This window comes from Euprymna scolopes, chromosome 19, assembly GCF_053919585.1.
Source record: "Euprymna scolopes isolate OS-2025 chromosome 19, ASM5391958v1, whole genome shotgun sequence".
NCBI classification, from domain to species: domain Eukaryota; kingdom Metazoa; phylum Mollusca; class Cephalopoda; order Sepiida; family Sepiolidae; genus Euprymna; species Euprymna scolopes.
The window spans coordinates 49,665,753-49,677,829 of NC_136500.1; the positions used below are offsets into that span (position 1 = coordinate 49,665,753).

The 12,077-nt window shown below is 32.3% G+C and overlaps 1 protein-coding gene and 1 pseudogene across 1 annotated transcript in view; one reads left to right on the forward strand and one right to left on the reverse strand.

Moving 5' to 3' along the window:
- Positions 1-12,077, forward strand: part of LOC145303569 (inter-alpha-trypsin inhibitor heavy chain H5-like) — a 219,734-nt gene that overhangs the window by 47,649 nt on the left and 160,008 nt on the right. The gene's annotated exons all lie outside the window — the stretch shown is intronic.
- On the reverse strand, positions 4,869-5,027 carry LOC145240513 (U2 spliceosomal RNA; annotated as a pseudogene).

Genomic DNA, 12,077 nt, shown 5'->3' on the forward strand with positions numbered 1-12,077 from the left:
TTAGAGTGAATATATTGGAGACATACGAATATATCCAATTCAGTAACTATTCAAGATTGCATTTATTCAAGAAAAGATCAAGTTATAGTTTTTCGAGTTGTTTCCATTTTAATTCTCGTGATTGTATATTTTGTTTCTACATTTTTTAGATGTATAATTTGTTTAGTTGTATTATTTTTTAGATGTATAATTTGTTTAGTTGTATTATTCGGACTACTTTTCTCATCTTGGTTGTTATTCTCACAACGTTTCAGCCGATGTAACCCCTGACCTTCTTGAAATGTATCTTGTCGAACTCAGAAATATTTCCTTCGACCTCTTTATTTATTTATGTCCCACAGATTTATTTGACGTGATGTGACACGTAGACAAAAGTATATAGAAGCTAGAAATAATTGTAATAGTGAAATAGCCGTAGAAAAAAAAGGCATACCAGAAAACGCATTGACTAGCAGAAATTGGAAGATCGCAATTGCTAAAAAATTGATAACAGCGTAGTAAATACTGAGCAAGTAATAATTCCTACACTATCCAAAAACATTAAGGTTGTTTGCACGTCAAACGAGAAGGTTAACCTTCTCGCCCGACCGTTTACCTCCAACTCCATTTTAGACCCAGCAAACCAATTCATGCCAGATTTTCGTTTGCAACAGAAGTCACACTCCCTGATCCTTTTCGTGTTAGTGATGTCACAAAAAACTAGACACCTCAAAGAGAAATAATAATGCAAAACACCGATAGGATAATTACCGCAACAAGAGACACTAAAAAAAACAGAAAAACGGAAAGGCAAGGGATAAGATGGGAAAATAAAAATGGCAAGAGAAACAGCTACACGGTTTATTCATAAGGATGACAAAAGACAAGAGGAGCAAAAACACTTGGATGTGGCTACGAAAAGGAAATCTAAACAAATATACTGAATCACAAGATAACGCGATTAGACCCAACCACATCAAAGAAAACATCGACAAGACACAAGAAAACAGCAAATGCAGATCGTGTGGGCAAAGAGATGAAAAATAAACCACATAATAAGCGAATGCAGCAAACTAGCCAAAGAACGAATATAAGAATAGACACGATCAAGTGGGGTGGGCAGTAAACTGTGAATTGTGCAGAAAGCTGCATCTTGAACATCCAGCAAAGGATAAATCACAAACCGACAGCAGTTCTTGAACACGGAAATCACAAAATCTTATAAGACGTGGATATAAAAAACAGATAAACTCATCCAAGCATGAAAACTGGATATCGTAATAGTTAACAAGAAGAAAATGTCCTGCCATATCGTAGATTTTGCCATTTTAGTAGATCATAGAGTAAACATCAAAGAGGCCGAGAAACGGAGCAAATCAGAGATTCCTTGAGAGTTGAATAGGATACGGAAGATGAAGGTATAAGATGAAGATAACATTAATAATAGTAGGAACACTAAGAAAAAAAACAATGTAAAAGATGGGAGTGATTGGAATCAGAGGAATGGCTGAGAAGATACAACGGGTAACAAAAATGAAAACGGATGAAATATTAAGGAAAATCTTTGAATGCGAAAACCAATACACATGAGCTACAAACGCTAGCCGAGCATATCGAAACTGCTACAGAAGTAAAACACAACGAAACGCCACATGGAATCAGGGAAATTGAAACTGTAATTGTAAGTTAACCTCATCCCACTCCAAAAATATGTTGGTATCAACCGATGCTGCACCAAAAAGTCGAGGGGACTGGAAAGACAGAGGAGAGAAAGCATTAACTAAAACTCAGTTGGCTTCTGGCTGATATTGAAATGTCTTTTGAAGTTCTTTTCTTTTCTCCAGAACTGGGGCCTTGAAAAGGCCTTTTGCCACCTAAATTTCAGTGAAAACCAATGGAATGGTTGCTACGAGTGAGAAATCAATAGTAAACGGTTATTGCGATAACACAAATTAATTTGCAAAAGATATAGAAAGAGGTGAAGAGTACTGGAAATCTGGGAAGACTTGTTACTCACGCTTCAAGGAACATTGCAGAAATCTTTGATAGCCTATGTAAAAACTCGTAGTGAATAATAATAATAATAATAATAATAATAATAATAATAATAATAATAATAATAATAATAATAATAATAATAACTAGCGGGACCTGTGGAAATTCCACAGCAGCATTTTTCCTATGCAATATATTGTTGCTGGGCATGCTGTGAGCATTCTATTCAGCATGAATGAAGGCACAATCATATTCTATTTTTTTATTAAAACTGTACTGCCCCCTTACTAAAATAATAACTTTGATATATTTCATGGGCTGACTATTTCATTACAAACACACCGGTCAATTAACTCACATTTTATCATTTTTCATAATTATTGAATATGTTACTATGTTCGACAATAATGTTGCATAATTTCAACCCACATTATCCCCTCTCCCTTTACTAGAATAGTAAATTTGATATATTGTATCGGCTGATTATTTTATAAAAAAACACAACTATTAATTAACTCACATTCCATCATTTTTATTTCTAATAATTCTTTGATAAAGTACTAATTTTGACAATAATTTTTCATCATTTAAACTCACCATATCGCACACCTTACTAAAATAATAACTTTGATATATTTTATAGGCTGATTATTTCATTACAAACACATACATCAATTAACTCACATTTCATAATTTTTCGTAAATCTTGGATATGTTACTAATTTCGACAATATTTTTTTATAATCTAAACCAACGATGTCGCCCAACCTTACTAAAATAATAACTTTGATACATTTGCTGGGCTGATTATTTCATTACACACACACTAATCAATTAACCTCTATTTCATCATTTTTCATAATTCTTGGGTATGTTACTAATTTCGACAATCATTTTTCATAATTTATACCCACATTATCGCCCTCTCTTAATAAAATAATAACTTTGAAATATTGTCTGGGCTTATTATTTTATTACAAACACACTAATGCATGAAATCACATTTAATCATTTTTCATAATTCTTGAATATGTTACTTATTTCGACAATCATTTTTCATAATTTTAACCCACATTTTCGCCCTTCCCTCTTTACTAAATAATAACTTTGATATATTGTCTAGGCTGATTATTTCCTTACAAACATACCAATCAATTAACTAATATTTCATCATTTTTTCGTAATTCTTGGATATGTTACTAATTTCGACAATAATTTTTCATAATTTAAGTCCTCCTTATCTTCTTCCCCTTTACTTATATAATAACTTTGATATATTGTCTAGGCTGATTATTTTATTATAAACACACCAATCAATTAAATCACATTTCGTCATTTTTCATAATTATTGGATATCTTACTAATTTCGACAATGATTTTTATAATCTAAACCATCCTCGTCGCTCTCTCTTACTAAAAAAAATACTTTGATATATTTTCTGGGCTGATTATTTCATAAAAAACATAACTATCAATTAACTCACACTTCATCATTTTTCTTAATTCTTTGATATGTTACACATTTCGACTATTATTTTTAATATTTTTAATCCACATTATCAACCACCCACTACAAACATAATGACTTTGATATATTATCTGGGATGATTATTTCATTTCAAACACACCAAACAATTAACTCACATTTCGTCATTTCTCATAATTCTTGGATATATTACTTATGTTGACAATCATTTTTCATCATTTTAACCCACATCATCGCCCCACTTACTAAAATAATAACATTGATATATTGTCTGGTCTAATTATTTCATTGCACTAATGCATTAAATAACATATTATCTTTTTTCATAATTCTTGGATATGTTGCTAATTTTGACAATTATTTTTCATAATTTAAACCATTTTTATCGCCCTCTCTTACTAACATAATTACTTTGATATATTTCCTGGGCTGATTATTTTATTATAAACACACACTCGATTAACTCATATTTAATCTTTGTTCATAATTCTGGATATGTTACTAATTTCGACAATAATTTTTATAATTAAAAACCCACATTATGCCTCTCCCTCCTACTTATATGATATATTTGATATATTGTCTGTGCTTATTATATCATTACAAACACACCAATCAAGTAACTCACATTTCATCATTTTTCATAATTCTTGGATGTGTTACTAATTTCGACAATAATTTTCATAACTTTAACCCACTATGTTGCTCCCCCTTACTTAAATAATAACTTCGATATATTGCCTGGCTGATTATTTCATTACAAACAAATAAATAAATTCTGGGTATTCTCATAGTATATATGCTCCACCTATCTTATCCAATCCCAGGTGACGTCGCATATTCTGCTAATATATATCGTTCACCTATCTCATTCGATCCCGGGCGATGCTAGGTATTTTGCTACTATATGTTTTCCACCTATCTAATTCAATACTGGGCGACGCTTTCTGATAGTATATATTTGCACATCTCATTCAATCCCTCGACTGACTTCATGTCCGCCACCCCACTGTTGAAAATATACATTAAATAAAGTAATGTTTTATCTCCCATCCCACTGTTAAAAATATACATGGAATATAGTATGTCTAAATAGTAAACTGTGTAAGTCATTTCCGGGACCGACTTTATATCCCAAACCCATTGCTAAAAATATACATAAAATAATGTAATCTAAATAGTAAACTGTTTCACCCATTACTGGGACTGACTTGATATCCCCAAACCACTGTTAAAAATATACATGAAATAATGTAATGTCTAAATAGTAAACTGTTTCAGCCATTTCAGGGACCGACTTTATATCCCCAACCCACTGCTAAAAATATACATGAAATAATGTAATGTCTAAATAGTAAACTGTTTCAGCCATTTTCGGGACTGACTTTATATCCCCAACCCACTGCTAAAAATGTACATGAAATAATGTAATGTCTAAATATTAACGCGGAGAAAAATTGTCTTAGTCGTAAAGGATATCTCTTCCACTGAGAGAAAAGAAATTGAAATGTAGCACCTGAACACAGATACTACACTTTGATCTTAGCCAAAAGGCCAAGAAAGACAAATCATTTTTATTAGCTTTGCCTCAACAGCGACACCAATTATTTTTTTTTTTTTTTAATATATTTCACTTTCTCCTTTTCAAGGGTGACAAGGTTTATTTGGAATATTCCACTTTTTGGAATATTCCATTTTCTTTTTTTAGGGATGCACAGCATGATAACGGACGGAGCGATAAGCGTATTATTATTATTATTATTATTATTATTATTATTATTATTATTATTATTATTGTTGTTGTTGTTATTGTTGTTGTTGTTGTTGTTGTAAAATAATAATAATAATAATAATAATAATAATAATAATAATAATAATAATAATAAAGAAGAAGAAGAAGAAAAAAGAGAAAAAGAAAAGTCCTGCCAGATTATAGATTTTTCCGTACAAGCAGATCACAGAGTGAAGGCCAAAGAGACAAAAGAGCGGAGCAAATACACGGAACTGACCAGATGGCGCAAAGGAATTTGGAACATAAAGAAATCCAAAATGACACTAATAATAGTGTGAGCACTAGGAACCATACCGAAAAACTTTTAAAACAGAATGGGAGAGATTGGAATTAGAAGGATGGCAGAGAAGACACAGCGGATAACAATAATGAAAACGACTGAAATATTAAGGAAACCCCTTGAATGCAGAAACTAACACACATAGAATTACAGGCACAAAACTAGACATGCACAAACTGCTACAGATATAAAACGCAAAGTAATATTATACGAGATCATGAAAAATAAAATTGCATTATTGTAAGTTAACCCCCCACCGCCGCCGCTGCGTCCCTGCCCTCCCCTTTTTTCGTGTGTCACTATAAACAACCGCCACACCGATTAAATGAAGGTTAAGAATGATGGAAATACCGAGGAGAGAAAGCTCTAACCAGACTGGGACTCTAACAGGACTGGGACCTTGGGGAGGCTTCTTGCCATCCAATTTCCAGAGAAGACCAATGGACGCTACCTATGAGGAATTAATGGTAAGCGACTGTTGTGATAACACAAATTAATCCGCAAAGAGGTGAATAGTACCGGAAATCTAGAGAAACTTGTTATCACTCCAGATCACACTACAAGTTGTTCTCAAAGAGAAATCTTTGATGATGGACTGTGTGACTGAATAAATAATAATAATAATAATAATAATAATAATAATAATAATAATAATAAACCCAAAGTACAATACTGACCGACTCGATGTGAAAATGAAAGAGGGGGAAGAGGGATGGATTGTATAGAAGACTGTACAATAAAAGAATTAGAAAAATATATACGCAGAACACCGTAAGATTTATTACAACAGGAAGTGACACTGAAGAAACAAAAAAAAAGAAGAGACGAGGAATAAGACGAGGGAAAAAATGGCTACTCGGACGATTTATATGAGTGACAAAAGATGAGGTTAATGAAAACAGCTGGACATAGCTAAAAAAAAAAAAAAAGAAAAAAAGGGAAACCTAAACAGGGAAACTAAATCTCTAATAACAGCAAGGATCGATAAAATATAAGAAAACAACAAATGCAGACTCTGTGAACAAAGTGACGAAACAATAAACTACATAATGAGCAAATGCAGAAAACTAACCCCAAAAGAATATAAGAATAGAAACGATCACGTGGGGAAGGCTGTACACTATGAATTATGCAGACAACTGCATCTTCAACACCCAGACAAATGGTACAAGCACAAACCGGCAGCACTACTTGAAAATGAAAGTCACAAAATCCTATAAAACATTAATATACCTACAAATAAACGCATCTAAGCAAGAAGACCGGATGTCATAATGATCAACAAGAAAGAAAAGCACTGCCAAATTGTGTATTTTGCTATTCCAGCAGATTACAGAGTGAAAATCAAGAAGACAAAAAAGCAGAGCAAATACATGGAATTAGCCAGAGAGTTCAAAGGAATAGTAAGAGCGTTAGGAAAAATACCGAAAAACTTTGGAAAAAAAAGTATGAGAGAGATTGGAATCAGAGAGATGGCTGAAAAGATACAACGGATAATAATAATGAAAACGACTAAAATCTTAAGGAAACTCCTTGAGTGCGGAGACTAACACAGATAAGCTTATAGGCACAAACTGGGTATGCAGAAACTGCTACATATGTAAAACGCAAAGAAACATCACATGCAAACTGAAACTGTATAAGTGTAAATAAACCTCCCAGCAGTCCTGTCTTCCGCCCTCCCCCTATTATTTTTTTTTTCGTGTGTGTCCATATAAAATGGTGCCACACCAAATAAGTGAGGGTTAAGGAGAAGTGAATAACCGAGGAGAGAGAGGGAGCATTAACCAGACCTCTACTGGATGAGTGCAAAAACGACTGGGTCGTTGGAGAGGCTTATTGCTATCCAAATTCCAGTGAAGACCAATGGTCACTGCCAAGGAGAAATCAATAGAAAGCGGCTGTTGCGATAACGCAAATTCATCTGCAAATGTTATTGAAAAAGATGGAGTGTACTAGAAATCTGGAGAGACTTGTTGTTAACTCAGACTCCAGAGAAAACCACAAGTTGTTCTCAGAGATAAATCTTTGATGATGACCTGTGCGACCACACCTAGTGAGTAAATAATAATAATAATAATAATAATAATAATAATAATAATAATAATAATAATAATAATAATAATAATAATAATATCCGGCTACATTATGTCCAAAGAAAAATCATGGTTTCTCGAATCTCTGAGTTTTTTAATATATAGATTCCTAAACAGTGTTATTCATTTGCCATCAAATTTTTTCATTTGATTTTATAATAAATATAAAAATTGCAACAAGAAAACTCTAATAGCGGTTACAGATTAACTATTTCGCAACACCGTCTCCAAATAGATAATTCGAGATAAATCCATGTATACATGCATATCTGCAATAGAATATGTCTATCCGGAAGGAGTGGGATGTGATAGATGTTTAATTTGCTAACGATTCTCACACAAACACATCCATATATATGTGTGTGTGTGTGTGTGTGTGTGTGTGTGTGTGTGTGTGTGTGTGTGTGTGTGTGTGTGTGTGTGTGTGTGTGTGTGTGTGTGTAACGTTACACACGTTTACATACGAGTTAACATGTAGACAATTCATGACCAAACACGTTGTATGCAGCCTACGTCGCAGGGAACAGAAGACAAGTAATCACTCAATTCAGATCTTCGTGTTATGGCAATGACATTTATTTCCAGATACTTTCCCGAATAAAGGCGATCGTGCTTCTTTTCTCTGACCTCTCCTCTCGAATGTCTCTAACTTCCCGTTAAGAATCACACACAAAGGAAGGGATGAACCTAAGATCAAGTGAGCCTTTGTCCTGTAAGTGCCAGCTCATTGGCTACTTAAGAAGAGCGCAGTAGAAACAAGGAAGCTGATTGGCTAACTAAAAACTCAATAGAATGTGCATATATAAAAACGCGAGACATCCACAACTCTTCGCATAAGCCTGACAAATCCTAGCGTGGATGAAACACGGAATATTCTGTGTAGCTTAAATACCATATATATTTTTATAACTTACTACTGAGCGCTATCTATGTATTGAAAATTGTTGAAGTAAATACTTAAAGTTTACGCATAAAATTATACTTTCGTATATTAATTTATGTGATTAAATGAAGTAGTCATATATATATATATATATATATATATATATATATATATATATATATATATATATATATGATTAGTTTTTTTGGAAAAAGAAATCCAGATTCATTATAAATCTCTAAATATTTAACGATAGAGTTACTATTTTTCCGATTATCGTTAAACCACATGTTAAATATGCAAATATTTTCTTAAGGGTAAAAATCGAGATGATCTATATATTTAGTTTTATAGGTAGTTTAAAATTGTAAATATCTGTTTTTATCGTTACTACTGGTATGAAAGATTGCATTTTAAACAAAATGAAATTTAAAAAGACAGTTAAAAAATCGTTTTGGGCCTCTGAAAATAAGCACACATTTTTCCGATTCCGATACCCTTAAAAGTTTCGATTTTTCTGATTCCGTTTAATCGTCCCAACACTGATATATATATATATATATATATATATATATATATATATATATATATATATATATATATATATATATATATATATATAAAGCTCCCCATGTGGGGGTACCAAATTGATTAAAGGGAGCAGTATTCCGAACTCGCATTTAGGTAAAAATGCATTTTCGTAAATAATTGAATTCATTCAAAACGCAAAAACAAAAACAAATAGCATCTAAATAAATCGCGATATATTGAAAACAATTGGCGAGATGGATCAGCAGATAAAGAGTTCAGGCTCATTACCGTATGGTCCCGATTTCGAATCTCGCTAGATTCAGCCACTCTGATGAGTCGTAGATGACAAAACACGTGTCAGTGGATAATTATATTAAAAAAAAACAATATATATATATATACCGCTTCCCATGTGGGGGTACCAAATTGGTTAAAGGAAAAATTATTCCCAACTCGCATTTAGGTAAAAATGCACTTTCGTAAATAATTGAATTCATTCAAAACGTATCGCAAAAACAAATAAGAGCTAGTGTTAGTGTCTAAATAGTTACATTATTTGTTCCTACACTGCTGCTTATTTTCAAGTGTTTATGAAGAAATTTAAATGACATTTATAATTATCGACGAACTAATGCAAATCGGCTTTGTTTTAAAAATCATTGTCTCAAAATTTTCCAATTAATTATAAGAACCATGTGTGAAAAAAATATTTACTCGTGAAAATATATATGCACATTACACGGGACAAAAAAAAACTTAAATAATTTAGAAATTTAATAAGAATCAGCATCATAACCGGTTATTGTATTGGAATCGGGAATTTAGAACAGAATCGGTAATTGTACCGAAATCAGGGAAAAAATATTGAATCGACCCATCATTAGTATATACAAGGCTTCAATCTCTGGTTCCCCCTTGCGAATGTTTCACAAAAACACTTGTCTAGCTTCAACCACTTTCAACAATTTCCCACACTCTGTCTGTGCTGACATCTAACACTGATATATATATATATATATATATATATATATATATATATATATATATATATATATATATATATATATATATATATATAATTTATGGTGTATTATCAGGAGCGTACGTAAATTTGTACTTCATAAAGGTCGTTCGACAAGAAATGTCTCCTATTTTTTATTCAGTCAAGATGGATCAGACAGGGTTGCAAATTGCATAGTTATGATGACTGAACTTACGCATTCATGACCAGAAAGTGTTTTCTGTTGCAGGTATTGACAGTGTGAAACTCTAAAGAAAAAGAAACCACTGTCTTGGATGTGTGTCAGAAGCAGATATGCACCATTGAATTCTTGTCAAGAAATGCATTGATTATCCCGATGCCTATCTAGAAAAATAAATTCTGGGGCATAAAGGGTCACTCGTTTTTATGGTACCACTACAGTCTTCGTAGCTCTTCAAATAATAGTAAGCTTTACTGCTGGAACCTTCGTATGACAAACGCGCTCCGGACGCCTATGCGAAGCCGTCGTTCATCGATGACAAAATTCCATTGAAAATCGTGGTAACTATGTTTTCGTAGCTCTTTAACCTTTTTGAGTTTAAAAACATAGGACTTTAATTTTAGAATGATTTTCGTGCATATATATATATATATATATATATATATATATATATATATATATATATATATAGGAAATGTATATGTATGTATATATGTATATTTATATTTTTATGTTTACGTATCTGTGTTTTTTATATATACTTAGGCATGTGTTCTCCCCCCCCCCATTGATGTGTCTCCGTACGTTGTACAGGTGTACGCGTGTATGTGTATTTATGTGTGGGTGTGTTTCATTTACTTATCATAAACAATTATTTGTTAATATTTTAATTTTTAATTTATTTCATTTACTTACTGATATTCTTACCTATCATTATACTATCAAAATAAACCTGTAAGGTATAATTCATTAATTTATCCTTCTATTTTTCCTTTTCTTTTTCTTTCGTTTTTTATAAACAATAAATATCTTTCAATCTCTACCCGCCTGGCTAAATCACTTTAAACCCCATTTTCAACCCGTTCCTTCCTCCTCCCACCACACCAAGACCACAAACATTAACTCTCCAACCTGTTGCCATGGTGATCCTTTAAATTAACTGTTACTTATGCTGTTATAAATAAGAATAGCGTCTTTTAATTTTAAACCGTTATAAACTAAAGAAAAAAAACGTTTATAAGAATTAACACATAATTAATATTTAATTATAAACCCCTCTCTTATCGTATACACTCCTACTACTTTAAATTCCAACGTCCTCTCCCTTCCACTCCCCTCTTCTTTTCTAACTCCCCTTCATCTACGATTTGTCCATTCTTATTTGATTTTATAACTTAGTCCATCTATGAATTCTGACGATGCTAGTTGGATATTTCCTCTCTTTGAGGATCTTCCTCTAGTTGAAACAATATGTAAACTCATTCTGGACTCACAGTAATAAATTTTCTATATACTGCTCTGGCTACACATTGAGCACTCTAGTCCGGTTTTTTTACCACTGGAAAATAAATATATATATTTATATATATATATATATATATATATATATATATATAGTAATTTATAAAATATATAAGTTCTCAATATGCAGGTAGAGCTAGTTGGTAATTTATAAAATATATATTGCGATTAAGCTACACTGAATATTTCGCGTTTCATCGACTCTTATGCGCGAATTTTGTGGTTGTCTGTCGTTTTCATATACGCACCTTCTATTGAGATTTTAGTTAGCCAATCAACTTTCTAGTATACGCCGCGCCCTTCCTATCAGCCAATGAACATGCACTTACAGAACAAAGGCCCATTTGACCTCTGGTTGACCTGATTCTTTATGTGTGTTCTATTTAGCCTGAATATCTAGTCTCTTGACCTGTTTTAAATCTAGGTTAGGTTTTTTATGTTAGTTTATATATATGTATATATGTGTGTGTGTGTGTGTATATATATAATTTTCTTTTTTTACATTTTCACCCCAAACAAGGCACATTGCCA